The sequence below is a fragment of the Lupinus angustifolius genome, chromosome LG02 (genome assembly GCF_001865875.1).
Source record: "Lupinus angustifolius cultivar Tanjil chromosome LG02, LupAngTanjil_v1.0, whole genome shotgun sequence".
Lineage (NCBI taxonomy): Eukaryota > Viridiplantae > Streptophyta > Magnoliopsida > Fabales > Fabaceae > Lupinus > Lupinus angustifolius.
This window is the reverse complement of record NC_032010.1, coordinates 14650446-14667530: the sequence shown is the minus strand read 5'-3', so window position 1 is coordinate 14667530 and position 17085 is coordinate 14650446.

The following is a 17085-nucleotide window of genomic DNA, read 5'->3' as shown; positions in this document are numbered from 1 at the left end:
TAAGAACATAAAAATAATTTTGTTCATCACATCTCATCACATGAAACTTATGATTAATATATATACAAATATATATATTATAGAATTTGTAACATTGATACATAAATCCAATTTATATATTTTAGCACATTAATTAATCATCATTAATTAATAACTCTTAAATAATATATTATAAACCAACTTTTCAGATTCATAACTCACAGCCAAATCACAATTTTATATGAATTAAATGAAACAAAATTGAAATTATAATCACCAACACGTTAGTTTGGTGTTGTTATCATATGCCAATAAATGCATTTCATTTATACACTTTGCAAGATAAAACTCAAGCAATCAATATGATAATTACAATGTAACACTACATTCAATTACATCATATACTAACAGCAACACACATTGACCTCCACACTTTTGTAGATGCAATATTTACAATAACATAACTCATTATATATTTGGTGGATACAAACTTTTAAATAAGATTGTTTAGTTTTTCATAAAACTCTATACAATCCAACACATACAATACATCACAATGACAAGACATTCATAGTGCAACAATTAAAGTCATACTTTAATAAATTACAGAAGCAACATCCAATGTTCATGTGTGAACACCACACTTTAATGAAATACAAAGCTCATTGTTTCACCTATAAACATTACTACTTTCATGTAGTCACTGTTTTGATGAATCACAATTATTGTGTTTGAATTAAAATAATTATTCACAGTCTAATTTGTATCAATTTCCAAAACTAATTTATATTGCAGCATAAATTAAAACACAAAAATAGCGCTCTGATACCAATTGAAGGTTAGTATGCATGTTCATAACAAACACTGCGGAAAATTATGGATCTATTTGTGTTAAAATATGCATACACTATAATAGTTTAGACAAAATAGTTTGTAAAATTACTTCAGGAGACTGCGATGGTTTTCAAAAATTATCCTTCAAAAGTATGAAGGTCCTACACGCGTATCCACACCGAGACCAATCTTTGTTGTATCAACACTTGATTCGTGAAAAAAAATCAACTCAAAACTACTATATTTCAAACAACCCAAAAGTTAGGATACAAACCTTTTTCATTGTGTGTGTGTTTTGAATCACACGTAAGCTTCGGATTATATAAAACCAAAATCTCCCTCAAACAATTTAGTGTCAATTAATCACACATTAATTTAGCATAAAAGCAAAACTTCATGAATTCATTTAATGCCAATTAATCACTCATCAATTCAGCATAATTTTTTTGGCTTTTGGTTTTCAAAACTGACTATTAGTTTTAAACATTTGAAATATTACAATTAAGTCACACTTAATTATATTAAAGATGATTGAATAATATTATTTGTATTTTCGGTGCTAGCAAAAAATACAATAATATTCCACTTAAAAGTAAATATACAAAATTAAACTATTTAATTTAATCAATAATATTTTCTTGTCCAACAAAAATCAGAATACTCGTTAGTGTGTGACCCCGTAGTGAAAGTGCGCATGTCAAGAGATATCTTTTAAGGTTGACATCTAGCAACACTCCTTAACGGCCGAATAGAAATGAAGTAATATCTTTTACTTTAGAATCATTAGAAGATTAATATAATATTTCCTTCCATCTTTACAACTCTATGTTAACTCTAGAATATGGTATAATTGTCAAATTCTAATAAGTTAACTCGTAGTGAATGACTTAAGAAACTCATTTCTTCATTCATTCAATTTCCCTTGGCCAAGGTCTTTATTTCTATAGAGTTCAAACTCATTACCACGAGTTGATGGATTCTTTCTTGATTAGTCACTAATTCTACAAGGATTTAATTATACCCAATAATCATTCAACTAATATCATAAGGCATTAGGTGTCCGATATCAAAATATAATAAATAACTTGTTAATTACTTGGTCTGTTTGTATGTTCCATATTATGCATTAAGACTAGGAATACAGTTGTTGAAATCCTTGAGTACATGATAGTGTTTAAGGTTGTCACAAAATAGTTGTAATTGGAATTGACACAAAATAGTTGTGTCATGCGTGCCAAGGGCACCCCATGATTTGTCTAGAAGAATAAACTATTGTATGATTTGAATGATTGGGATCGACTTTGGTGTTATTGTATATAGGAAATGAGTGAACAAAATTCGAAAATTAAAGCTCAGCAGAAATGGAGACACCGAACGGGACCTGTGAACTTTGGTGTTATAAGGGAAAGATTGGTATGGTATTTTAATTATAAACGTAATTATTTATATTAATTGGTGTAGTTGTTGTACAGGACAACATAGAATAATTTAGTTTTAAAAATTATTCTCTTATTTTATTAATTTTGTAAGTATATAGCATTTTTCCTCATAGTTTTTCATTGTTAGTGTTATGTAATTATTGTTGTAGTATATGACAAAGTGTTTTGTCAATTTCAGTTCCTCAATTGGATGCAAAATAAGTTTGTTGGGAAACAAGATAGCAGAAAATCAAATACATATATATACTAGCAGCTCATGTAAGTCTTCTTCATTATTCATGTGTATTTTTTATATATCATTATTCTTATATTTATCATTTTGTTATATCATGTTGCTGATGTTGGCAATAAGACAAAATTTTGAGCTTAAATTTTAGATGGGAATGAATCTTTTCAGAGTGTGTTTGGGAAAGAAAAGCCTGGAAGAGTTCGGTGTCATGGAAGAGTTACCACACCCACCCTTTTGAAAAGAACAGAAGAAATAGTAAAAATTGAGAAAAAAAACATGCTGATGAATTGAAATTGTTAAATGATAAAGTTTAGGAAATTGAGGCAAAACATAAGCAAGAAATGTCATCAATGGAACAAAAAATTCAAATTTTGCTAAGGAATGTCATAAATCAAAACAACTCAGGAGTATATGTGGAGGCATTAGCAACAATTTTATCAACACCGGGTACTTCTACATCAACACATGCCAAATAATGATAAGGTAATTTCTTATTTATTTCTATCATCATGGTTGTAACATGGTTAAGACTAAACTCTAATTATATAATAAATATCAAACTCTACTTTAGCATATTTATTTTTGGAAAAACTTGATGTTCATTCATATATAAGCTAACAATATTATAACTTCTCTATTTGCAGCAAAATCATTTGGAAGACAATTTGCCGCATACAGTATAGATGGGAATGAATCAAGATTTCCTATTTTGGATTATGATTATATTTTTTTAAACAGTAATGGATATAACTGTATATGATATGACTAGTAGTGTAGTGGCTTATGGAGTGATGCTTGCCACTTTCAAGAACATAAGTCTGTAATTTGGTTCACCAAATTTAGAGTAACAAGTACTCATGTTTTAAATTAATTAATGTTATGAATATCCATTAGAGTAGTTAAGGATTGTATATATGGTGTGCCAAATGCAACAATTATCTATTTCCAAAATGGACACAGGACTAAAGACAATGGTTTTCTTGCCTATGTAGACAATGACAGCGGTTTTCAAACTAATACCTTTATACAATGTGGCAACAGTTTTAAAACTGTTGCCTATAAACACAATGACCACAGTTTTGTACTTTCCTTTTACAACACGGTTTTTAACTGTTGCCTTTGTCATTGCACATAAACCATTGTCTATTTAAATATTAGACAATGGTTTTAAAAAGGTGTTGCCAAAAGTCAAAAAATCGTGGTCTAAAAAAAAGGCAACGCCTCAGACTACCACAGTTAAAAAATCGTTGTCTTTGGCAACGAGAACGGTTTTTTGACTTTTGGCCACGGTTTTCAACCGTTGACATAGGTCAAAAATGTTGTAGTGTTTTTTTATGGAAATATTGTAATGAATATAATATGATGTTTGTAATGGATACAATAGGTTCACCATATTGAATACAATATGTTGGTTTATGAATGATATTTCATGGAGGTTTTATTTACATCATTATGATCAATGGCCATATAACATGCTTATAACAACATACACAAATACTATTGTAATTTCATTTTATTGATAATCACTTTTGAATACATAAACATGATCTACAACAACTTTCCTTAAACAACATCATCATCAAATAGTATATACTTCAAAATACATATCCTTTTAACACATAAAACAACACCTAAGAGCATAAATTTTCTAGGCCATGTCATATATTCTTTCATCATAATTTAAATTTATTTTACATTAGCTTGCAACACATCCATAATACTATTCATCATATGTTCCCCCTTCATTGCTTCGTGTCTTTCCCAATCTTCTACTCACATAAAAACATTCACACAATATTGATTTCCTTCCTAAAAAATAATCAAATTGTCAAAAAGAAAGAGTAATTATTTAAAACTAGAATGTAATGAACAATGTTTACCTTGAAATATGGACGATCATTGAATTGTTTCTTTAGGTTCTTTGGAGATTTTGATATGCGTACAACAACAACCATTTTGCAATGGCACATTGGAGGAAGAAACATTCTCACTACAACTGAGGGTGAGCATGGGTCGAGTTGGCTCAGGTAAGGCTTGTCCCTTACCCGATTCTAAATGTTGGTAAGGTCATTTTTTGAACCCGAATTCGACCCTAGACGCGAAGCTAACCTAACCCTAAACACCGACCGGGTCAGCCTTTGAGCCCAAACCTGACCTAGACCCGATTAAATATAATGCATATCTCTCTTAGATAAAGTCTTGTCGATATTTTACTTATTATTATTGATATTATTGATATCTAATTTGACATATAAAATGATATATATATATATATATATATATTGTTAATCATGTATATATCATAAAAAATTAGAGAATCAATGATACTTTCGACTAAATATATGTTATTACTATATACACAATTGAATAGTGACACATAGAAACATGACGAGAGACTGACCATGAGATGGGTCGGGTAGGGTCATGCTTGTCCTCTACCTGATCCTATATATTGTTTGGGTTTAATTTTTAAACTCGAACGCGACCTTAGACCTGACGAGATCCGACTCTATTTGGATCCAATCATGATCGAGCCAAAACGGGTGAACTGATAAAGTCGAGTCCAACTCACCCCTAATACCAACCTACTAGCCACACTAGAGCTGCAATACATGTTCACATCAAGACTGAAATATGAGCTTAGAACGTCAATGTTTTTCATTAGATATCCATTTCTCATTAAGGTTGTATTTTTTTCCTTTAGGTAGAGATTTCGTGTATAGATTACACAAAACATGGTGAGAGATTCGATGTATGGAATTTGGAGCAGAGACTCCTTATTTTTCAATTCTTATTTCTAGAAGATTGAAGAAGACACAAAATATCATCATTGTGTCTTTATTTATTTTATTTTTTATAAAACAACATCATTTTATAAGTGTTTATTTCTTAAAAAAATTAAATATAAAGGACATCATTTTGTATTAAAATTTGGGTAAAAAATAATTTGGAATGAAGTCGTGTAGAAAGTTACAGCTAAGACAATCAACATGTGGGCACCTAAGCACTTAATGTCCCACATAAATCAATTCTATTAACATTTATAGACGAGTGATAACAAAAGGAACTAATGTGGCACTACGTTTTAAAAATTGAGGACTATAATAATAATTTAAATTTGTTCGGAACTAAATTAATGCTTGTGTAATATTTGAAAAACTGAAATGAGTATTAATTCCAATATTTATAATAGTAGTTGTAATCTACATCAACTCATCCCAAACCTGTAGATAGTAGGTCAATTAGATCATCTCATTGTTTTGGTTTTGACATGAGAAGAAGCACGAGGCACGTGAATTTCACTACTAAGCCTAATTCATGACGGAGAGGTAGTTTTCACTATTTTGATTATCTAGGTCATTTAATTAGTGTTCTACCTTCTAAGAATATTAATTTAAGAGTAATATTTTTACAAATTAAGTACTTAATTTGTCAATATATTAACTTGGCCTATTTCCCTGTATAAATTATCCCTTTTTGCTTATTCAACAGGTGAATCTAAGGACATTGATTAACATTCCTTTTTAAAGATTATGTTAATACTACTCCAAATTATATACATATACTCTTCTTTATTAAACAAATACATATACATTTCAAATTTTCAAAATTGCCACTAATTAATAAAGTGGGTAAATAAAACATTGAAAAAGTGAGTAGTCTCTCAGTGATGGACTCATTAAGAGTTCAAAGAGGGCTTGAGCCCATGCAGTCCTTTCAAGAAAAAAGAGTTTATCTCCGAGTCTAAGAGGGCTTGAGCAAATGTTGCCTATTCTTCCATTTGCTTAATTATTCATGAAGTTTGATTTTACTTTCATTATTTTTCTTCTTATTCACTTTTTTAATTTTATACTATTTTCATGTATTCTTAGTCATACTCACTATATTTTTTTCTTCTATTCTTAACCATGTTTTTTCTTGTGCCATATGTAGTTAAATATAGCATTATATGAAACATTTTTCATTCTTTTTATTCCTAAAATAATGTACTGTAATATTATTTAATATGCTTTTCTTCTCGTGTTGGTTTTTCACTCCTGTTTTCTATTATTGTTAAAGTTTTAATTTTATAATCTTGTTATAGTTATTTTCTATTTATTGGATTGATTTCAATATTTTATGAATTTAATTCAGTACTATTTTTTATTAACTTAATTTAGATGGGGAAGTTGATAGGATATAAAGCCCAAATAATATAACTGAGCCTGCTGGCAAAAGAGTTAAACAAGCTCCAGGTTGGATGAAAGACTATTCTCTTGATTAAACTATTATTATTCACTAATATAATATCAAACTTTTATTTTCAAGCATAGGGTGCTACAAGTGTATGGTCACCATCCCTATTAGGTTACTAATTCCTATACTTAAAAGACAGACAAAGATATGATGTCTCAAACCATGTCATAAACTAATGAAAATATGTCATATCAGTTAAAAAATTAAATATTTATTATTTTTATTTCAATATTGTTAGTCTGTAACATAGTTTGAGACACAATTTGGGACATCAAATTCTTTTCCCTTAAAGACAAGGTAATTCCAGCAGTAATAATGAAAAATATAAAGGATTGCTCAATTTCATTATTTTACATTTTCATTTTTACTTCCCCTACCAGAAGTCGTCTAAAATAAACACATATTTTAAAAGGGTGAATATTAAAATTCAGTCTTCCAGTGAGTTATCAGAGTGGAGGATGATTATTTGAACTCTTCCCGATCAAATTTTAATTTTTATAGTAGCCTTTTGACATTTAAAGTTTGGGCATGTCCCCTATTATGGTTAAGAGTTGCTATCCAAGTAGGGCACTGATGATTATTTGAATTCTCAATGTTGCCTTACAAAATCTTATTTTTATAGTTAGCCTCAAACATTTAAAGTCAGGTATAGATCTATCCTTGATTATCTTAATTTAATGTTGGTTAAGTGGTTTTATCTAAGTAGGGCCCTCACAACTGCGAGGACTCTACACTTTCTAACATATGTTATTTTAAAGTATATCTAAATCATATTCTAAATTAATGACTTTTTAATTAATATGACATGTTTTTATTAGTTTGAACATGGTTTAAAATGAGTTAACATCTGTCGTACCAAAAAAGTTTGTCACTCTATGTATCACTTCTTCTGATTGGTTGAAAAACTTATATTTAAATTTCAAATTTAATAATAAAATATTTTTCTAACCAATAAAAAAAGTGACATGAAATGACACACTTTTCGTACAGAATATGTACTCCCATTTAAAATATATTTTTAGATCTTTGTTATTCTACCTGATAGACATGCGTTCTACTAGATAGGTAGCATGAGGACGCTACTAAATAGTATTAGGTATCAGCGACAAAATATACCTAGAAGGGGTTGAATAGGTGTCACGGTTCCCACTTACCGCTATTTGCATCAAAGCCCTATTCTGGAAAATTACACAGTTAATTGATTAAAGCTATGACTTAATCGATTAAGTCGCATAGAATTAGCAGTTGTTGAATGACTCAATTACACAACCAATTACAGATTATACAGAAATGATATAGCAAATATATTTGAATACAAATGATCTTTATTTGGCAGTAATATCATATTCAAAATATCAGCTACAATAGGCAATTAAAAGCTACTAAAAACAGTAAAGAGATAAGGGAAAGAAATCGTCTGCAATAAGGTTTTTATACTGTTTCATTTTGTTGTCCACTACAAAACTACATCCAGTCCTCCCCTCTGATCCAGGAGATTTTCTTCACTAAAATTGAAACCAATGTGTCTTACATACACACTTCCAATTACAAGACCTTGAGCACTACCTTCTTGAGTTCCGAGAACCTCTACCCTGGTTTGACCTTGCCCAATCGTCTATGAAAACATTTCCTACGATCCAGCTCCAGCCAAGAGTATGCTCTAAACTCAAGACCTCCAAGTCTTGGTAAAGACTCTCTGATATCTTTGGTGGTACAACGTCAAGAGGTGACTTTCCTTGTTACAGAAACAACACAAAAAAACAGAGTAATGTGAAGCACTAAAATAGCTCAAATATTACAAGAAAGAACAAGCTATAAACCCTATACAAATCTCATAATTATTATGAACATGTATAAGATCAAAATCATGAAGAACATTTAATTTATACCCTTAACAAATCTCTAAACAGTAATGAAAGAATCATGCAAGAACAAGATAGGATGATGAACACATTTGATAATATAGAATAAATGACATGTTAACCCCTAAGCATAATAATACTATCTCACTCTAATCTCACATGTAATACTCTCTGCCTATATGACATACATTGAACATGAAAATACGCAACTTATCATTTCTAATATGAATGTATTAAATCGTATATGAAATCTGTTGAAAATACAGTTTATATAGAAAAGTTGTTTTCACCCAATTAATCGATTATGTTGTCTGTTAATCGATTAACGGACTGTTAGAGAGTAACTAAAATCTGTTTTTTAGTTATCTGTTAAAACTGTTAAAAACTGTTTTCATGTTAATCGATTAAAGCTTTTCTTAATCGATTAACTAGCATATTTTCAGTTAAGATGTTAATTGGTAATCTACCTATATTTTATGCTTATCAACTATACATGTTTTACCTTTATTTTATGCCTAAAATGCACAAATAATATGTATGATTAATGCATGAACATATAATAAGCTAGATGACATGTCTCATGTAAATGATATGATAGTTTTTAGACTTTGTGAGATTTGCATCTAGGTTTACCTAACCTAGACTCAATAACTAAGACATATCTAAGACTCTAGTCTAGACATGAAGCTCTTGAATCTTTGGCATGTTAATTTGTTGAGTTGTCTTTAAGCTTTCACTAAGTCTTTTGTCTTCACCAAAACATATGCAAGTTTAAGTACTCTCTTGACACATTGCACTTTTAAATTGGTAGCATGAGGACGCTACTAAACACAACATCCGTGAAAGTTTATATTCAAGCATCTTAACTAGAAACAAACCGGAGCACATCTTTTCTCACATAATATATATTACTGTATATATTATGAGTTATAATTAATTAAAGAAAATAAAGTTTAAGTTAAAAATATAATTATAAATTTTTTTTGATCAATCACATCTCATGCCATATGAAATGACACATATTATGGGAAAGAATATGTGTTCCTGAAACAACCACAATATGTACTCTAATCATTCTGTTTCATATTTGAGATTTTGTTCACCTTTTCTAATCCTATAAAAATTGCTTGAAGCTCATTAAATCACATGGAGTATACTCAATATGAAAGGAAGAATAAAAAAGTTAGGTGCATAAGTCAACATCATTTAAAGAAATAATCAAGATACAAAATAGGCAAGATAATATGCTGTCAGCGTTTTAATACTATAATCAGATTAAGCCACCTAAAACACTTTATTCTTTTCCTGTTGATTGATCATTGTTATCTTAGAAACTATAAATATTAAATAATGATTTAAAAGAGAAAGCTAAGAGTATACCTACACACTAATTGCCATGACGAAAAATGTAATCTCTCCTTATCTTAATTTGTTGGAGGTAAACATTGGCCTAATGTGTTTATCAGAATTTTCAATGGTGGCTAACTAGTCCAACTCCAATTGGATAAGCAAATAAAGATTGTTCTCATTATCTATTTCTTCTTGAAGGATTAGTTGATAGAATGTTTGTTTAGTGCACAATGACTAAGTTTATTCCCCTTTGATAACAGCAATTTGTCTTATTGTTGAATTATAATATGATGACTTTGTGATCATTTTATTGTCAAATCATATTATTCAAGGCATACGATTGAATGATTCATATTTATATAAGAAAAATGTTGTATTTTGATTTTAGATATTATAGTCCAATTTTGATGTAATTATTTTATATAGAGTTTTAATTTAATATCTCTTCCATACCATTTCCCTCCATCTACAATTACAGTGATGATTTTACTACCACCTAATTTGGATATACGTAACCATTATCGACTATAGATAAAGATCTTTTGTCCCAATAATATTTTAAAACATGTCCCTAATTAATGATATTGAAACAAAAATAAAAAGTTTTATAAACATTTAATTATTTTAACTATGATAACATATTTTTATTAGTTTGAAATATGATTTAAGACATAATTTGGACGACTGATCCTTATCTTAATGACTATTGTATTCACACACAAAAAAGTGATTTAATCATTTCCCACAGTGCAGTACAACTTTGCTTTTACTTTATTTTTCTAGATAGCATATGGATTGAGAGCACTTTCTAAGACATGGTAGAAAATTGGGGTATCCAATGCTTAAAAACTAAGTAGTTGGAGTTAGAAGACCCACTATTATTAGTCAAAACTGTAGAGCAGCAAAAATATGACAAGGAGGACATTTTAAAGGTAACTCCTTCACAAATTATGACAGCTTATGGATTAATAAATAATCTATCTTTATCCATGGTCTAACTTCAAAGCCCAAACTAGGAAAAGTGTAGTTATGAACCTTAATTTCTATTAAGTGAAAATATGGATCTGGAGAATTAAAAAAGAATGAGCCGAACCAGAAACTAACATACAAATATAGTTAATGGTTCTTGATATACCTAATCCTATGAATAACCATGGTCATTTTTTTAGGTAGTTAAATAAATATTTTGCTTTATATTCAAGTGTTAGGTGAAAGGCAAAATGACTTCATATGGAAAGTTGGTGAGAATGATGAAATTAGCAGTTAGTGCTTCCACTGTTATTTGTGGTCCTTATATAAGCATCCACCACCCCCACTTTAATAATATCCAATGCCTAGAGGGCGCAATGGCAACTTAAAAGGACTCTTTCTAAATGCTACTGAGGTTTTCAGTAATATCTTACCTCACATTGACTCATTAAGGATTGACACATTCTAGTTTTAAGCCTAAGTTCTATATAAGCTATTTTTTTTAGCTCAAGTTCGACTTAATTAAAGTTCACGAACTTTTTAAGTTGGTTAATGAAAAAAGCATATGCTTCTAATCAACATAAATTTAAAGATATACAAGGGGTTGGTGGATTATACATATACACTTACAGAATGTTTGTAAACTTTAATAACAAATGTGACTTCCAATTAAAGTTGAGCAAGTTCATGAACCAAACGAGTTAAATTATACTCATTCAAGTTTGCATTGTTTATTTAATGGGTACAATTTTTAGTTCATGTTCAATTTTATTGACTCATAAGCCAAATTTATTAAGCTAAACAACAAATCGAGTTTCAAATGAATAATAAATAAATTCAGTTGATTTCCCACTTTAATTCAAAGTAACATAGAATATTCTTCTTGCACTACTCACATACTGTTATGCATCTTTACCCTATGTGTAACAATATTTTCTTCAAGAGGAAGATAGTATTAATTTATAAATTGTACCCAAAAATAGTCCTGTATATGTCTAGTTAATTCAGAACTAGATTCCTCTTGTGGTCCCAAAGTGGCGACAATGAGACCTTTTGTTCTCTAGAAACAAAATCAGTGTCATGGGTATCGATGGCTACAATGGATCCAGCAACTTTGCTACACGTGCTTCAAGAAATTAAGAAATTGGGTTGAGATCAACCTTGGAGCATATGAGTTATGTTGAACCGAGTTGATGATCGGCCTTGGGTTGCCTTGAGTGAGTATTTAAAAATAGACTTTGACACTCTAGTTAGTATTTATAGAGGGCAAGTATATGCTAGAAAGATTCTATCATAAAGAGAATATGATAATTTCTATGAAATGACATCTTCTATTATTCTGATTGAAATGAGGTTACTGTGCACTGAAGGAAGGTCCACTGGCATTATTGTTGAGGCCACACTTTTGTCATTTAATTAGTTAGTCTGGCATGCCTATGTCTAAACCAATGGTGGCTTTGAGATGCCTTCTAGGGGTGTCTTGCTTTGTAAGTTTACTACTAGACCAGGTTGTGGAGCTTATTGTGCTTTAGATGGCTCATACAGAACTTGGATCTATCATGGGCCTTTTTTATTTGTGTTAATGCGTATTGGTCGACTTGTTGCTCTCTTGAGCCGCTTATGGCCGGACCAAAGCCTTTGACTTGTAGGTAGTAACAATTGCTAATAGTTTAGTAGTATGGTCGTGACCGGATATGCTGTCGGATGTAATGAGTTTCAGATGTTATCTCTGAGTAATCTTGACTTTTCAATTAGATGAATTATTTTCCTTAAAAAAATATCTTTATCTTCCCTAGTATACTCAAGCCAAAGGAGGCATATTTCTAATATCGCGAGTGCTTTTATGTTGCCACTATGTGATCTCTAATGTATTATCTGATCAATGAGTGGACTTTTGAAGTGTCTTGAGTGTTATTATTGATAGAATTAGACATGATCTAAAAGAATTCTAAACCAACGAACACATAAAAGCAGAAGCAAAAAAGATCAAGTGACCTCCCGCCATTGTTGCGTTTTCTAGCAAGCTTCGGACTGCGACTCCAGCGAGTGATTTCGAGGTTCTTCTAAGCTCTCACTCTCACCCTTACATGGTTTTCTAAATGTGTGAGTAAGCTTAGGGATCCTAAAACGTTTGAATTAATAGTCACATAACCATCAATGGATAATATCACAATCAATGGTAATTGAATGATTCTGACAATTAAATGTACATTATATTTGGTATGAAACTGTTTGCATAATGGACCATATTAATGGACACATTATTTCCATTGATATCATAATTAATATGGAAATATTCTTACATTCTCCCACTTGGTCCATATAATGAAGCATTCATCATAAAAGAAACAAAATGTATGAATCATGGAAATAAGTTCTCTATGAGCGAATATTATCTTCCATGTATTACAATATATTAAGTCTCTACTAATAGTCTTTATTCTTTAGTGAAATAAACTATATGTTTATTCTAGGTCAACGCAAATTATATTTCTCAATAAATTAAAATGAAAATGCACAACTATAGGAGAAAATATCTAACTGAATGAGAGTTTATTGAAAAATAATATACTCATACAACGAACGATTACATCATAGAACCAAGACCCATGTTCTCTATATGATCCTTAAATTTCTTTGGTTGCAAACCATTAGTCAAAGGATCGACAATCATCAAAGTAGTGATAATATGTTGGATGGCCACTTTACCATCCTTAACATATTGTCTTATGGCTAGATACTTAATGTTGATGTGCTTGCTTCGACTTCCATTTTAGTTATTTTTAGCCATGAAAATAGCTACTAAATTATCACAGGACAACTTTAGTGGCCTAGAAATAGAGTCAACATCTCTAGGCTCTCATATGAAACTCTTGAACCAAACACTATGAGATGTAGCTTCAAAACACAATACAAACTCAACCTCCATTATGGAAGTAGCAATCAATATCTTCTTGAAGTTGCTCCAAGACACGACTCCACCAACTAGCATAAAAACGTATCCTGAAATGGATTTTCTTGAATCCATACACCAGCAAAGTCAGCATCAGAGTAGCCAACCACCTCCAATTCATCAGTTTGTCTGAACATAAGCATGTAGTTCTTTGTTCCTTGAAGGTATCTCATAACCTTCTTTGCAGCATTTGAATGGTCAAGACTTGGGTTACTCTGATATCTACCTAATACTCCAACAATATAGGAAATGTCAGGTCTAGTATAAACCTGAGCATACATAAGGCATCCTACAGTGGAAGCATATGGAGTATCCTTCATTCGTTCGTGTTCAAGGTCACTCTTTGGACATTGACCCAAACTGAATTTGTCACCCTTCACATAGGTGCTACACTTGGTGAACAATCTTTCATCCAAAATCTCTCTAAAACCTTTTTCATATAGGTCTCTTGAGACAAACCCAAAATACCTCATGATCTTTCCCTGTGGATCTTAATGCTAATGGCATAAGATGCCTCACCCATAAATTTCATATCAAAGTTCATAGAAAGGAATTGTTTCACCTCATATAGCATTCCATTATCATTAGTTACTAAGAGCATATCATCCACATATAAAACAAGGAAATATATCTTACTCCCACTAATCTTTTGGTATATACATTGATCCATGACGTTCTCTTCAAAACCGAATGAAGTGACGACATCATGGAACTTTAAATACCATTAGCGGGTCGGGGGGCTTGTTTCAAACCGTAAATGGATTTATTGAGTTTGCAGACTAAATGCTCACCACCTCTAGATATCCATTAAGGAAGGTCGTTTTCACATCCATTTGATGTAGCTCAAAATCAAAGTAGCTACTAATGCCATAATCGTGCGAAGAGAATCTTTCTTTGATACAGGAGAAAATGTGTATGTGTAATCAATTCCTTCTCTTTGACTAAACCTTTTGGCTAAAAGTCTTCCTTTATGTCTCTCGATGTTTCCTTGTGAGTCTTTCTTTGTTTTAAAAACCCATTTACACCCAATGACTTTTACACCATCCAACAACTCGACGAGATCCCAGACTTTATTAGTGGCCATAAATTTCATCTCCTCAATCACTTCTTGTGCCATAAGTTAGATTCTGTAGAACATACAACTTGTGAATACGTTTCAGGATCATTCTCGGCTCAAACGTTGCATTCCATTTCTTGCAAGTACACTTTATAAATACTAAGAATTACTGGTCTCCTCATTCTAGTAGATCTTCTTAATGATGCATTATTTTCTTGAGGAACTTTTTGTTCAATTAGTTGTTTAATTGGTTATTCAATATTATCTTGATTAACAACTTGATCTAAAGGATCAATATCATTTATTTGTGGAACTTCAATAACTAGTTGTCTTACATACGTTTGAATTTGAGGTGAATGCATGACAATCAGTCTATCACTTGAACTAAAAGGTTGAGCTTCTTTCTGATCCAACATAGAGATTGACTCATGCATCTGTTCACTCCCACTATTCAAGTCATCCTCAAGAAATGTTGTATTTCTTCATTCCACAATCCTAGTGTTGTGAGACGAACAATAGAACCTGTAAGCCTAGGACTTTTCGGCATATCCAATGAAATACCCACTAATAGTCCTAGGATCTATTTTCTTTTCTTGTGGATTATAGATTCTAACCTCAAACGGGCATCTCCAAACACGTATATGTCGCAAACTGGTTTTCCAACCTTTGAAAAACTCAAAAGGCGTCTTTAAAACAACCTTGGTTGGAACTCGGTTCAATATATACACAACCATATGTAGTGCTTCTATCCACAAGATTTGAGGAAGTTTTCTGTTACTTGTCATACTTCTCACCATGTCCATTAAAGTTCTGTTTCTTCTTTATGATACACCATTCATGTTCTTGAAGAAACTTCACAAATGGAACAGGTGCTTGTCCATTCTTAGTGTATCTTCTATAATACTCACCACCTCTATCTGATCTCACTATTTTAATTTTATTACCACATTGTTTCTCTACTTCAGCCTTGAAAATGTTAAAGGCGTCTAAAGCTTCGTCTTTAGAACGAAGTAAATAGAGATACATAAATCATGAGAAATCATCTATGAAGGTGATAAAATATTTTGAATTACTTACATCTATATCAGGACAACAAATATCTATATGTATGATTTCCAACAAATCAATACTCTTCTTTGCACCCTTTTTAGACATATTGGTTTGCTTTTCCTTAATGCAATCAGCACTAAGTACTCCTTCATTGACTAACCTTTTTATTCTCAAAATGGAGATATGATCCAATCTCTGATGCCACATTAAATAGGAAATTTCATTCATAACAAATATTGCAAGAGGAGCCAAAGTTTGAAGTCCATTCTTCTACGTAATTTTGATGAAGATAAAGATTTAAGGAAAGTTTGAAGATTGATTCCACTCAAAAAAGAACAAACCGAAGATGCAAGGTCATCTAGAATTAGAAAATTCTTTTATATCTTTTTAGAGTTCTAAGATGATAGCTTAGTTTGAGTCTAGGTTAGGTAAATTGAGGATGAGAATCTCACAAAGTTAAAATTCAGTCAAATCTAAAATAAGAGAGTCTTTCATCCATTCATAATAGATAGAATGCACACACCTCATTTGATAACACATGATTTCATTGCATCAAAATATTACTCATTTTGAAATCATACTTTGCATATGCATTCATCTCATAGAAGGTTTTACCATGCATCAAGAAACTCACTTTTCACATAGTTAATCGATTATGCAAGAAATTAAACGATTAAATAAGTTCTAAAGACTTTTGATTAATATTTTTGAATTTAGATAATCGATTAAGTATCTCTATAATCGATTAATGTCCAATAGAATTGAACCTATTTTTAAATACGTTAATCGATTAACAGAATAGATAATCGATTAAAGGCAATTAAAATCTATTTTATATATAAGGTTTTATTTTAGCCCATTAGTAAGAATTAGACATTCAAAAATTTCAGATCATACTCATATCATACAAAAATTCTCTACAACAATTTTCTAGTGAAAAAGTGCTAAGTTCTTAAGTGATTTTCAAAGAGAATAGTGAACTTGATTCATAATTTTCAAAAAGTGTTTTACATTTTTCATGCACAAAACCCTCATAGTGTTTCACCAATTTCTATGTATCTTAGTGAGATTCTTGGTGAGGTTTTTGTAGCTGATCTTAGAGTGATTAAATTATACTTAGTGAGTGT